General features: G+C 45.1%; 4 protein-coding genes across 20 annotated transcripts in view; all 4 read right to left on the minus strand.

Moving 5' to 3' along the window:
- LOC126943915 (metallothionein-1F) overlaps positions 1-14,963 on the minus strand; it is a 110,393-nt gene that overhangs the window by 73,331 nt on the left and 22,099 nt on the right. The gene's annotated exons all lie outside the window — the stretch shown is intronic.
- LOC126943908 (metallothionein-1E) overlaps positions 1-14,963 on the minus strand; it is a 339,166-nt gene that overhangs the window by 66,567 nt on the left and 257,636 nt on the right. The window lies entirely within an intron of this gene.
- Positions 1-14,963, minus strand: part of LOC126943900 (metallothionein-2) — an 894,508-nt gene that overhangs the window by 49,092 nt on the left and 830,453 nt on the right. The gene's annotated exons all lie outside the window — the stretch shown is intronic.
- Positions 1-14,963, minus strand: part of MT3 (metallothionein 3) — an 892,117-nt gene that overhangs the window by 27,956 nt on the left and 849,198 nt on the right. The gene's annotated exons all lie outside the window — the stretch shown is intronic.

Here is a 14,963-nt window from a genome sequence, read left to right on the forward strand (position 1 = left end):
CAAACTTTCCTTCTAGACCACACACAAAGCAGATGCAGCAAGAGGGGACTTGGGGGAGATTTAACCACCTCTTCACTCTCCATTATAACCCCATTCTTTGGTATGGGCAGCTGAGTACTTTTCAGTTTATTTGTTTGTTTGTTTGTTTTGAGTTGGGGTCGCATTCTGTTGCCTAGGCTAGAGTGCAGTGGCTCGATCTCGGCTCATCGCAACCTCCACCTCCCGGGTTCAAAGGATCCTCCTACCTCAGCCTCCCAAGTAGCTAGGACCACAGGCGCAAGCCACCACACCTGTCTAATTTTTTTGTGTATTAGAGATGGGGTTCTGCCACACTGCCTAGCCTGGTCTTGAACTCCTGAGCTCAAGTGATCTGCCCGCCTCAGCCTTCCAAAGTGTTGGGATTACAGGCCACCATGCCCGGCCTACTTTTCAGTCTTTTGTAAAGTGCCCTATAGAGGATGAAGCTTCAAGCTTCCCTGACAAGCTGCCATCTGCACCCAGTCCCCATGGAGAAATTCTGGAGCTGGTGCTGATTACACTTCCTCCAGGAAGCCACCTCTGATCGCTCCCTTTCTTAGTTGGGAGAAATCTCTCTCTCTATCCCTTGGCTGATGTGTCTGTATATTTCTCATGACATTTACTACTTGCTAAGCTGCTGTATGATTATTTGTGTTGATGGCTCTTACCTTTCTCGCCCCAATCTGGGAGCTCTCAGGTAAAAAACCTGTGCCTGAAGCATCTCTAAACCCATTCAACATTCTGCACAATGTTGGATGAATGGATGAATTAATCAGATGAGTAATCAAAGGACCAAAGGCATGAGTGAGAGAGTGGATATATAAGTGAACAAATGACTAAGTGAGTGACGAGTGGACAAATGCATGTATCTCCTGCATGTGGCTCTACTGAGGACCTCTGCTGAAATATGCTGTTGCCATTCAGAAAGGCGAAAAATGGGCCTGGCCATAACCATGGGAGATCATTCCTCCAAGTTCTCAGCTTGGTGGGGTCTCCATCATTCATCCATAAGGACCACTTGGGCCTCAGTCTGACCCATGGAACCATGGATTTTGGGCTGAGAGCTTCTAATGAGGAGAAAGGGATTTGGCTCCATGGTCATCAGCAGGTCACTGTGGCAGGCACTGGGGAGGGGAGGAGGGGGCAATACTGTAGTGATCCCCAAGTGGTGCCCTCCTTAAAGGAGTTCACAGCCTAGTAGGGGACATGTATTCATTCATCACCCTCCAAGGGTCAGGCACTGTGCTGGGCACTGGGGAGCCAATGGTGAGTAAAAGCAGTTTATGGTTCAGAAGGTCTGGAGGACATCTCAGCCCAGGAGATCCATGACCAGGTGTGGCTGCTCCCAGAGTCTTGAAGCTGGATCCATCTTCCCAGGCTTGCACCCCCAGCCCAGTTCTGGCACATCTCTCATGGCAGGCCCAGCCTCCTCCACCTCTTGGGCTGCCCTCCAGCAAGTATTAATGGCTTAGAAGGTCTGGCTTAACCAAGTGAGACCAGAGACAGGAAGGGATTTTCCTTCACCTTATTGAAGCCATCTCTCTCCCTCCTCTGCCTAGGCCAGGAATCGCTTTTTCCTTGGATGATGGACAGTGTGAAGTTGCTTAAGGCCCCAACTGAATGCTAATATCAAAACCGGGCCAGATGCGGTGTCTCATATCTGCAATCCCAGAACCTTGGGAGGCTGAAACGGGAGGATTGCTTGAGACCAGGAGTTCGAGACCAGCCTGGGCAGCATAGGGAGACTTGTTTGAGCTCTGAGACTCAGAGCTGCTTGACCTCTCTGAGCCTCAGTTTCCTGATCCGCAAAATCTAGCTCGTGCAAATGACAACCCTACAGCACTGTTGTTGTGGAGGTTAAATGAGAGAATACATATTAATCACTGAGTTCAAAATCTGGCGCAATATTATTATCACCGACATTATTACTATTAATAGGATTATCACGATCTGTATCTAATACAAATTGGTAGTTTGGTTTGGCCACCCACCCATTTGCATGTTTCAGGCTCATAGATCACCATATGGTTCTGTAGTCCTGAGCAGGATGCATTCATCAGCCGTAAATATTGTGGGGTTTTAGCGTCGGGGCTCCCAGCTTTTACACTCAATGGAACTTTTGAGTCCCAGGGCCAAGAGAGCATGGGGCACTGTCCTTTCTGATTCTCTTTGCTGCAGTTTCTCTCTGTTTGGAAGCAAAGTTGACATTTCACCTACAAAGGCCTCTCCTGGGGGGTATTTCTGGCCTTATATGTAGGAGTAGGCATGAGACCCTGGGGGTAAAATCAGAGAGGGCAGAGTGGCCTATGGGGCACCAGCTTGAATCCCAGAGGATCAGCACTGGAAGAACGCTGCTAAGTCAGAAGCCAGCCCCTCGTTGTCCAAATAGGAAAAACAGGAGCCCAGAGAGACGGGCCAAGCCCTGCCACTGAGCTTAGGTTGGTGACGGGGGATATTTGAATTTGACTTCTCAGCTTGTTGCTGGCACTCATGCCTTACGTCCAAAGCCCTCATGACAGAATTGTTCAGCACATTAAAGCCTCTGTGGCTTTATAAGCTGTTTATTAATTAATTTTTTATTAGAAAAAATTGAAACATACTAAAAAGTACAAAGAATAGTATTCCAAACACCACTGTATCTACCACCCAGAAATAACAGATGTTGACACTGCCCTATTGCTTCAGCTGTTTTAAGAAATAAAAATTCAACAGGGCTGAGCACGGTGGCTCATGCCTATAATCCCAGCACTTGGGGAGGCCAGGGCAGCAGGATCGCTTGAGCTCAGGAGTTCAAGACCAGCCTGGCCAACATAGTAAGACCTTGCCTCTATTTAAAAAAAAAAAAAAAAAAAAAAAAAAAAAGCCAGGTGTGATGGCATACAGCTGTAGTCATAGCTACTTGGGAGGCTGAGATAAGAGGAATGTTTGAGCCCAGGAGTTGAAGGCTGCAATGAGCTATGATTGCATCACTGCACTCCAGCCTGGGTGACAGAGCAAGGCTCTATCTCAAAAAAAAAAAAAAAATTAACAGATTAATGGCTCTAAACACCACTTATGTGCTGGTTGCCCCCAACTTATGCTTCAACCCAGCCTCTCTTCCGAACTCCAATCTCGTAGCCTGGCTGCTACTCAATACCTCCATGTGAATGTCCAACAGCATCTCAAATTCCTCCTGTCCTCAGCTGAGCTCCTGCTTACCTCCTGCCAGATCCTCCCGCAGTCTTGTCTGCCTCCATGGCTGCTACCTGATTTGAGGCACCATCATATACCCTAGACTCAGCACTTGTTTCCTAACTGGCCTCCCTGCCTCTGCTCCTTTTGCTATCCTTTTTACCTCTTTCCAAACCCCCTAATTAGCCACACAACACTCAGAGTGGTTCTATTAAAATAAAAGTTACAACCAGGCATGATGGCTCACGCCTGTAATCCCAGCACTTTGGGAGGCTGAGGTGGGTGGAACACGAGGTCAGGAGTTCGAGACCAGCCTGGCCAACATAGTGAAACCCCGTCTTTACTAAAAACACAAAAATTAGCCATGCATGGTGGTGCGTGCCTGTAGTTCCAGCTACTCTGGAGGTTGAGGCAGGAGAATTGGTTGAATTTGGGAGGAGGAAGTTGTGGTGAGCTGAGATCCTGCCACTGCATTCCAGCCTGGGCAACAGAGCGAGACTCTGTCAAAAAAAAAAAAAAAAAAAAGAAAGAGAGAGAGAGAGAGACAGAAAGGAAGGAAGAAAGGAAGAAAGCAAGTGAGAAAGAAAGAGAAAAGAAAAAAGTTACATTGTGTCACTGCTCTGCTCAGAATCCATTAGAAGCTTTCCATCTCACCTAGTAAACAAAAAAGCTCTTGGCCACCAGGTCAGCCCCTGTTCCCTCTCTGCCTTTGTCTCTATGGCACTTCCCAGCCTCTCTGCCGGCTCAATACTTGAACTTGTCAATCATGCCTCAGCCCCAGGGCCTTTGCACATCTCTAAAACATCTTCCCCTAGGTATCTGCTTGAACTATCTGGAGATATTTTTCCTCTCCTTCAGGTGAGGTAATCTCTGGCCACTTTATCTGAAATCTCCACACTACGTGTGTGCCATTTTGCTTTCTTTTTCCTCTTTGGTACTTTTCACCATGAAACATACTATATATTTTGCATATTTGTCTAGTTTATTGTCTGACTCCTTTTCCAAAATGTGAGCTTCACATGTGCAGGCATTTTGGTCTGTTTTGCTCACTACCATATACTCAGTGTCCAGAAAAGTACCTGGAACAAGGCAGGGGCTCAATTTGTTGAATTGAATATATTGAAGTTCCTTTTATATTTCTTCCCAGACTCCTCCCCACTCTCTCCAAAGGAAGTCAATGATAAAATTCAAGTGTATTCTCTCCATTCTTGTTTTTATTCTTTTCTTATGTATGTGTATACATGTATACAGTATTGCTTTATGTGTTTTTTAAAAGTACATAAGTGGTACTATAACGTAAATATTGTTCTACAACTGTTTTTTCCTTCCATCTTTATGTTTTTTGTTTGTTTGTTTTGTTTTGTTTGAGATGGAGTCTCACTCTGTTGCCCAGACTGGAGTGCAGTGGCATGATCTCAGTTCACTGCAACCTCTACCTCCCAGGTTCAAGCGATTCTCCTACCTCAGCCTCCCAAGCAGCTGGGATTACAGACTCCAGCCACCATACCCAGTTAATTTTTGTATTTTTAATAGAGACGGGGTTTCACCATGTTTGCCAGGCTTGTCTCAAATGCCTGACCTCAGGTGATCCGCCCACCTCAGCACCCCCAAAGTGCTGGGATTACAGGCGTGAGCCACCACGCCCGGCCCCATCACCATGTTTTTGAGATCTATCTATGCTGATGCCTGATTATGATATCACATTGTATGAATACACCATATTTTCCTTATCCATTCCCCTACTGACATTTAACTTGCTTTCACATATCCTCTATTACAAAAATGCTGCAAGGAAGGAATAGCCCCATTCATGTTACGTAGATAGATGAGTGTTCATTCCTCCCTAGAAGGATGGCTAGGTTGTATGGGGCAATTGGTCTCCAAAGATCCTATGCCAATTTATGCTCCTTCTAGCAATTTCTGAGAGTCCCCATTTCCCCAGTACCTCCTCCAACACTTCCTTTATTCAGACTTTGAAAAGTGTGCCCACCTAATCAGTGTGAAGAAGTGCAATGGTATCTGAGGTACAATGTGTATGTTTCTGCCTCCCAGCTTCATCAACCATTAACATCCAGAGAGTAAGCTATGGTCCAGTCTTCCCCATGCTGACTGTCGTTTCTCATCAGCCTTTCACTCCCTAGCAAGAGACAACACGGTGAAGATCATGGGCTGCAGACCTTCAGACTTGGTTTTCATCCTGGCTCCTCTCTCTGTTTGCTGCATAACCTCAGACACGCCCCCTTGTCTCTGTGAACTTCAACTACAAAATGGGGATAAGTGGGTCTATTCATTAAGTTATGGTGAGAATTGAGAAAATAAAGGTCTGACATTTAACGCACCAAGTGTTCAAGGAATGGTAAATGATATTAAGGTTTCATGTTTATAGTGTTTATAGTGGAGGGATAAGGCAACTTGATATGGAGTCACATATATCTGGAGTTCAGCCCCAGTGCTTTCAACAAGGCACGTCACCTCTCTAAACACCAGTGTGTCATCTTTAAAAGGAAGATGATTATAAATGGAAGAACTACTCTCTTAGAGTAGTTCTAAGGAAGCCTCTCTTCCCAACCCAAATATATGCACAAACACATACAAAATTCTGCTTTTCTGGGACCCAATTCCACTCTGGGAGCCCCAGTAAGGAACTCCACAGCCAATGTGTAGCCAGCCTCCCAGGAGGTGGGTCCCAGCGCTGTGGATTGTAAAAACCAGGCCAAGGCTAATTAGGAGTTGCCTTGCTCAGGGCCCAAACCACCTGTGCACTAGGCAACCTTCACAGACTCTCCGGGGCTTGCGGCTGCTGGTTAATTACATGGGACTCGGCTCCACAGCTATAATTCAGTACCCACTGGGCAAGTGAAACCCTCTGCTTTGCACACAGCCCCCAGGAAGGATGAGTAAGGCTGAAGCCAACAATTACCCACACTCATTGCCCCCAGCAGCAAAGTGACTGGTCCAGGTTGGCTGGCAGCCCAGATGCTGGCTTTGGAGAGGGTGAGGAGTCTCCCCGTCCGTTCTTTCTTCCTTCCCTCCTCTTTTCTTTGTTCTTTTCTTCTTTGCTTGCTTTCTCCTTCCTCTGTTTTTTTTTTTTCTTTCTTTTCTTTCTTTCTTTCTTTTTAAGACAGAGTCTCACTCTGTCACCCAGGCTGGAGTGCAGTGGCATGATCAGAGCTCACTGCAGCCTCAAACTCCTGAACTCAGGGCATCCTCCTGCCTTGGCTTCTGGAATAGCTGGGACTACAGGTGTGCTCCACTGCGCCCAGCCAATTTTGTTTTTAAATTCTTTGTAGAGACCAGGTCTTGCTGTGTAGCTCAGGCTGGTCTTAAACTCCCAGGCTGAAATGATCCTCCTGCCTTGGTCTCTCAAAATGTTGGGATCATACATGTGAGCCACCTTGCCCAGCCATTTTTTACCTTTCTTTTTTCTTCTGTCCTTCTTTAATCAATCTTTCAGCAACAATATTTAAGACCTACTGCATGCCGAGCTTTGAGCTTGCCCTCTGGATGGGGTGAGTGAACCAGACACAGAGCTGAGCCGTGGTCTTGAGGAGCTTGCTTTTCTAGTAGGGGTGATGAGTGTGTCCATGACTATCAGAAAAAGAGAGCGCAGGCAGGGTTTCTATGAGGGCACACAAGGGCAGGGGGGCACTTGAACCACCCCAAGAGTGAGCACCTCCTGAAATGCTGTGTCCTAGGCACCTCACCCATCTCACTCTTTTTTTTTTTTTTTTTTTTTTTGAGACAGAGTCTCGCTCTGCCGCCCAGGCTAGAGTGCAGTGGCGTGATCTTGGCTCACTGCAAGCTCTGCCTCCCGGGTTCACGACATTCTCCTGCCTCAGCCTCCCGAGTAGCTGGGACTACAGGCGCCCGCCACCTCGCCCGGCTAGTTTTTTTGTATTTTTTAGTAGAGACGGGGTTTCACCGTGTCAGCCAGGATGGTCTCGATCTCCTGACCTCGTGATCCGCCCGTCTCGGCCTCCCAAAGTGCTGGGATTACAGGCTTGAGCCACCGCGCCCGGCCTCACCCATCTCACTCTAATCTTGTCCCTTCATTTCTGCCAGTCTAGGCAGCCTCCAGGTTCCTCATGGGATGTTGGGGCTGGACTAGGGGTATTCAAGCTGTGCATGCTCAGAGCCCCAGGGTTCGTGGAGAATGGTAGGGGCTGCTGTAGGTGGGATGCTAGGTCCATCTGTCCCCAACTTTCCCTATCTACGCAGGCAACTTCTCTTTCAAAAATCTGTTTTATCCTGTACATCCCACCTTTCCCCCCTCACACATAATGCCTTTATGGTACCAGGGGAGATAGTGCTGAGTAAGAACCAGTTGGAAAACTGCTGAATACAGGCCCTGCCTAGCAAGGTTAGTGGACTTGCCCAGGACAACAGAGATTTGTAGCAGATCTGCGTCTGCAGTCCCAAGTGGACGGAGCTCATGGCTCAGTGCTTTTCTATGTTTTTTCTTCTTTTTCAAATTATTGTTTTGGCTGATGTGGTGGCTCATGCCTATAATCCCAGTAATTTGGGAGGCCGAGGAAGGAGGATCACTTGATCCCAGGAGTTCCAGACCAGCTTGGGCAACAGAGGGATAACTTGTCTCTGTAAGAAATTTTTTAAATGATGGCCAGGGCGCGGTGGCTCACGCCTGTAATCTCAGCACTTTGGGAGGCCAAGGCGGGCAAATCACAAGGTCAGGAGTTCGAGACCAGCCTGGCCAACATGGTGAAACCCCACCTCTACTAAAAATACAAAAAAATTAGCCGGGCACAGTGGCACCCGCCTGTAATCCCAGTTACTTGAGAAGCTGAGGCAGGAGAATCTCTTGAACCCAGGAGGTGGAGATTGCATGAGCCGTGCCACTGCACTCCAGCCTGGGCGACAGAGTGATACTCCATCTCAAAAAATAATAATAATAATTAAAAATAATTTTTAAAATATAAAATGAACCAGGCGTGGTGGCACACACCTGTAGTCCCAGCTACTTTGGAGGCTGAGGCAGGAGGATTGCTTGAGCCTAGGAGGTCCAGCCAAGAAGCTGCAGCAAACCATGATTGTGCCACTGCACTCTAGCCTGGGTGACAGAGGGAGACCGTGTCTCTAAGAAATATTTTTAATAGAATAGAAATTATATTTTATTCTCAACTATTTTTTTTTTTTTTGAGACGGAGTCTCCCTCTGTCGCCCAGGCTGGAGTGCAGTGGCGCGATCTTGGCTCACTGCAAGCTCTGCCTCCCGGGCCCACGCCATTCTCCTGCCTCAACCTCCCGAGTAGCTGGGACCACAGGTGCCCGCCACCACACCCGGCTAATTTTTTGTATTTTTAGTAGAGACGAGGTTTCACCGTGTTAGCCAGGAAGGTCTCGATCTCCTGACCTTGTGATCCGCCTGCCTCAGCCTCCCAAAGTGCTGGGATTACAGGCGTGAGCCACCACGCCCGGCTTATTCTCAACTATTTTTAAAACAGACCAGAATCGAGAATTAAATACGAAACCTTCGGGGGGCGGAGCAAGATGGCCGAATAGGAACAGCTCCAGTCTCCAACTCCCAGCGCGAGCGACACAGAAGACCGGTGATTTCTGCATTTTCAACTGAGGTACTGGGTTCATCTCACTGGGGAGTGCCGGACGATCGGTGCTGGTCAGCTGCTGCAGCCCGACCAGCGAGAGCTGAAGCAGGGCGAGGCATTGCCTCACCTGGGAAGCGCAAGGGGGAAGGGAATCCCTTTTCCTAGCCAGGGGAACTGAGACACACAACACCTGGAAAATCGGGTAACTCCCACCCCAATACTGCGCTTTAAGCAAACAGGCACACCAGGAGATCATATCCCACACCTGGCCGGGAGGGTCCCACACCCACGGAGCCTCCCTCATTGCTAGCACAGCAGTCTGTGATCTACCGGCAAGGCAGCAGCGAGGCTGGGGGAAGGGCGCCCGTCATTGCTGAGGCTTAAGTAGGTAAACAAAGCTGCTGGGAAGCTCGAACTGGGTGGAGCTCACAGCAGCTCAAGGAAACCTGCCTGTCTCTGTAGACTCCACCTCTGGGGACAGGGCAATAACAAACGCAGCCGAAACCTCTGCAGACGCAAACGACTCTGTCTGACAGCTTTGAAGAGAGCAGTGGATCTCCCAACACGGAGGTTGAGATCTGAGAAGGGACAGACTCCCTGCTCAAGTGGGTCCCTGACCCCTGAGTAGCCTAACTGGGAGACATCCCCCACTAGGGGCAGTCTGACACCCCACACCTCACAGGGAGGAGTACACCCCTGAGAGGAAGCTTCCAAAGCAAGAATCAGACAGGTACACTCGCTGTTCAGAAATATTCTATCTTCTGCAGCCTCTGCTGCTGATACCCAGGCAAACAGGGTCTGGAGTGGACCTCAAGCAATCTCCAACAGACCTACAGCTGAGGGTCCTGACTGTTAGAAGGAAAACTATCAAACAGGAAGGACACCTACACCAAAACCCCATCAGTACATCACCATCATCAAAGACCAGAGGCAGATAAAACCACAAAGATGGGGAAAAAGCAGGGCAGAAAAGCTGGAAATTCAAAAAATAAGAGCTCATCTCCCCCGGCAAAGGAGCGCAGCTCATCGCCAGCAACGGATCAAAGCTGGACGGAGAATGACTTTGACGAGATGAGAGAAGAAGGCTTCAGTCCATCAAATTTCTCAGAGCTAAAGGAGGAATTACGTACCCAGCGCAAAGAAACTAAAAATCTTGAAAAAAAAGTGGAAGAATTGATGGCTAGAGTAATTAATGCAGAGAAGGTCATAAACGAAATGAAAGAGATGAAAACCATGACACGAGAAATACGTGACAAATGCACAAGCTTCAGTAACCGACTCGATCAACTGGAAGAAAGAGTATCAGCGATTGAGGATCAAATGAATGAAATGAAGCGAGAAGAGAAACCAAAAGAAAAAAGAAGAAAAAGAAATGAACAAAGCCTGCAAGAAGTATGGGATTATGTAAAAAGACCAAATCTACGTCTGATTGGGGTGCCTGAAAGTGAGGGGGAAAATGGAACCAAGTTGGAAAACACTCTTCAGGATATCATCCAGGAGAACTTCCCCAACCTAGTAGCGCAGGCCAACATTCAAATCCAGGAAATACAGAGAACGCCACAAAGATACTCCTCGAGAAGAGCAACTCCAAGACACATAATTGCCAGATTCACCAAAGTTGAAATGAAGGAAAAAATCTTAAGGGCAGCCAGAGAGAAAGGTCGGGTTACCCACAAAGGGAAGCCCATCAGACTAACAGCAGATATCTCGGCAGAAACTCTCCAAGCCAGAAGAGAGTGGGGGCCAATATTCAACATTCTTAAAGAAAAGAATTTTAAACCCAGAATTTCATATCCAGCCAAACTAAGTTTCATAAGTGAAGGAGAAATAAAATCCTTTACAGATAAGCAAATGCTTAGAGATTTTGTCACCCCTAGGCCTGCCTTACAAGAGACCCTGAAGGAAGCACTCAACATGGAAAGGAACAACCGGTACCAGCCATTGCAAAAACATGCCAAAATGTAAAGACCATCGAAGCTAGGAAGAAACTGCATCAACTAACGAGCAAAATAACCAGTTAATAGCATAATGGCAGGATCAAGTGCACACATAACAATCTTAACCTTAAATGTAAATGGACTAAATGCTCCAATTAAAAGACACAGACTGGCAAACTGGATAAAGAGTCAAGACCCATCAGTCTGCTGTATTCAGGAGACCCATCTCACATGCAGAGACATACATAGGCTCAAAATAAAGGGATGGAGGAAGATTTACCAAGCAAATGGAGAACAAAAAAAAGCGGGGGTTGCAATACTAGTCTCTGATAAAACAGACTTTAAACCATCAAAGATCAAAAGAGACAAAGAAGGCCATTACATAATGGTAAAGGGATCAATTCAACAGGAAGAGCTAACTATCCTAAATATATATGCACCCAATACAGGAGCACCCAGATTCATAAAGCAAGTCCTTAGAGACTTACAAAGAGACTTAGACTCCCATACAATAATAATGGGAGACTTCAACACTCCACTGTCAACATTAGACAGATCAATGAGACAGAAAGTTAACAAGGATATCCAGGAATTGAACTCATCTCTGCAGCAAGCAGACCTAATAGACATCTATAGAACTCTCCACCCCAAATCAACAGAATATACATTCTTCTCAGCACCACATCGTACTTACTCCAAAATCGACCACGTAATTGGAAGTAAAGCACTCCTCAGCAAATGTACAAGAACAGAAATTATAACAAACTGTCTTTCAGACCACAGTGCAATCAAACTGGAACTCAGGACTAAGAAACTCAATCAAAACCGCTCAACTACATGGAAACTGAACAACCTGCTCCTGAATGACTACTGGGTACATAACGAAATGAAGGCAGAAATAAAGATGTTCTTTGAAACCAATGAGAACAAAGATACAACATACCAGAATCTCTGGGACACATTTAAAGCAGTGTGTAGAGGGAAATTTATAGCACTAAATGCCCACAAGAGAAAGCAGGAAAGATCTAAAATTGACACTCTAACATCGCAATTAAAAGAACTAGAGAAGCAAGAGCAAACACATTCGAAAGCTAGCAGAAGGCTAGAAATAACTAAGATCAGAGCAGAACTGAAGGAGATAGAGACACAAAAAACTCTCCAAAAAATCAATGAATCCAGGAGTTGGTTTTTTGAAAAGATCAACAAAATTGACAGACCACTAGCAAGACTAATAAAGAAGAAAAGAGGGAAGAATCAAATTGACGCAATTAAAAATGATAAAGGGGATATCACCACCGACCCCACAGAAATACAAACTACCATCAGAGAATACTATAAACACCTCTACGCAAATAAACTGGAAAATCTAGAAGAAATGGATAATTTCCTGGACACTTACACTCTTCCAAGACTAAACCAGGAAGAAGTTGAATCCCTGAATAGACCAATAGCAGGCTCTGAAATTGAGGCAATAATTAATAGCCTACCAACCAAAAAAAGTCCAGGACCAGATGGATTCACAGCTGAATTCTACCAGAGGTACAAGGAAGAGTTGGTACCATTCCTTCTGAAACTATTCCAATCAATAGAAAAAGAGGGAATCCTCCCTAACTCATTTTATGAGGCCAACATCATCCTGATACCAAAGCCTGGCAGAGACACAACAAAAAAAGAGAATTTTAGACCAATATCCCTGATGAACATCGATGCAAAAATCCTCAATAAAATACTGGCAAACCGGATTCAGCAACACATCAAAAAGCTTATCCACCATGATCAAGTGGGCTTCATCCCTGGGATGCAAGGCTGGTTCAACATTGCAAATCAATAAACATAATCCAGCATATAAACAGAACCAAAGACAAGAACCACATGATTATCTCAATAGATGCAGAAAAGGCTTTTGACAAAATTCAACAGCCCTTCATGCTAAAAACGCTCAATAAATTCGGTATTGATGGAACGTACCTCAAAATAATAAGAGCTATTTATGACAAACCCACAGCCAATATCATACTGAATGGGCAAAAACTGGAAAAATTCCCTTTGAAAACTGGCACAAGACAGGGATGCCCTCTCTCACCACTCCTATTCAACATAGTGTTGGAAGTTCTGGCTAGGGCAATCAGGCAAGAGAAAGAAATCAAGGGTATTCAGTAGGAAAAGAAGAAGTCAAACTGTCCCTGTTTGCAGATGACATGATTGTATATTTAGAAAACCCCATTGTCTCAGCCCAAAATCTCCTTAAGCTGATAAGCAACTTCAGCAAAGTCTCAGGATACAAAATCAATGTGCAAAAATCACAAGCATTCTTATACACCAGTAACAGACAAACAGAGAGCCAAATCAGGAATGAACTTCCATTCACAATTGCTTCAAAGAGAATAAAATACCTAGGAATCCAACTTACAAGGGATGTAAAGGACCTCTTCAAGGAGAACTACAAACCACTGCTCAGTGAAATAAAAGAGGACACAAACAAATGGAAGAACATACCATGCTCATGGATAGGAAGAATCAATATCGTGAAAATGGCCATACTGCCCAAGGTAATTTATAGATTCAATGCCATCCCCATCAAGCTACCAATGAGTTTCTTCACAGAATTGGAAAAAACTGCTTTAAAGTTCATATGGAACCAAAAAAGAGCCCGCATCTCCAAGACAATCCTAAGTCAAAAGAACAAAGCTGGAGGCATCACGCTACCTGACTTCAAACTATACTACAAGGCTACAGTAACCAAAACAGCATGGTACTGGTACCAAAACAGAGATATAGACCAATGGAACAGAACAGAGTCCTCAGAAATAATACCACACATCTACAGCCATCTGATCTTTGACAAACCTGAGAGAAACAAGAAATGGGGAAAGGATTCCCTATTTAATAAATGGTGCTGGGAAAATTGGCTAGCCATAAGTAGAAAGCTGAAACTGGATCCTTTCCTTACTCCTTATACGAAAATTAATTCAAGATGGATTAGAGACTTAAATGTTAGACCTAATACCATAAAAATCCTAGAGGAAAACCTAGGTAGTACCATTCAGGACATAGGCATGGGCAAAGACTTCATGTCTAAAACACCAAAAGCAACGGCAGCAAAAGCCAAAATTGACAAATGGGATCTCATTAAACTAAAGAGCTTCTGCACAGCAAAAGAAACTACCATCAGAGTGAACAGGCAACCTACAGAATGGGAGAAAACTTTTGCAATCTACTCATCTGACAAAGGGCTAATATCCAGAACCTACAAAGAACTCAAACAAATTTACAAGAAAAAAACAAACAACCCCATCAAAAAGTGGGCAAAGGATATGAACAGACATTTCTCAAAAGAAGACATTCATACAGCCAACAGACACATGAAAAAATGCTCATCATCACTGGCCATCAGAGAAATGCAAATCAAAACTACAATGAGATACCATCTCACACCAGTTAGAATGGCGATCATTAAAAAGTCAGGAAACAACAGGTGCTGGAGAGGATGTGGAGAAATAGGAACACTTTTACACTGTTGGTGGGATTGTAAACTAGTTCAACCATTATGGAAAACAGTATGGCGATTCCTCAAGGATCTAGAACTAGATGTACCATATGACCCAGCCATCCCATTACTGGGTATATACCCAAAGGATTATAAATTATGCTGCTATAAAGACACATGCACACGTATGTTTATTGCAGCACTATTCACAACAGCAACGAATTGGAATCAACCCAAATGTCCATCAGTGACAGATTGGATTAAGAAAATGTGGCACATATACACCATGGAATACTATGCAGCCATCAAAAAGGATGAGTTTGTGTCCTTTGTAGGGACATGGATGCAGCTGGAAACCATCATTCTTAGCAAACTATCACAAGAACAGAAAACCAAACACCGCATGTTCTCACTCATAGGTGGGAACTGAACAATGAGATCACTTGGACTCAGGAAGGGGAACATCACACACAGGGGCCTATCATGGGGAGGGGGGAGGGGGGAGGGATTGCATTGGGAGTTATACCTGATGTAAATGATGAGTTGATGGGTGCAGCACACCAACAGGGCACAAGTATACATATGTAACAAACCTGCACGTTATGCACATATACCCTACAACTTAAAGTATAATAATAATAAATAAATTTAAAAAAAAAAGAAACCTTCTCACATTATCAAATACTAACATTAAGTTCTATTCATTTCAATTTTTTAAAGAGATGAAAAAAGTCAAAGACTGTGGAAACTCCCTGTGTAATCTTCCCTGATCTCGTTCTTACTCCAC

This window comes from Macaca thibetana, chromosome 20, assembly GCF_024542745.1.
Source record: "Macaca thibetana thibetana isolate TM-01 chromosome 20, ASM2454274v1, whole genome shotgun sequence".
In the NCBI taxonomy this organism is placed as follows: domain Eukaryota; kingdom Metazoa; phylum Chordata; class Mammalia; order Primates; family Cercopithecidae; genus Macaca; species Macaca thibetana.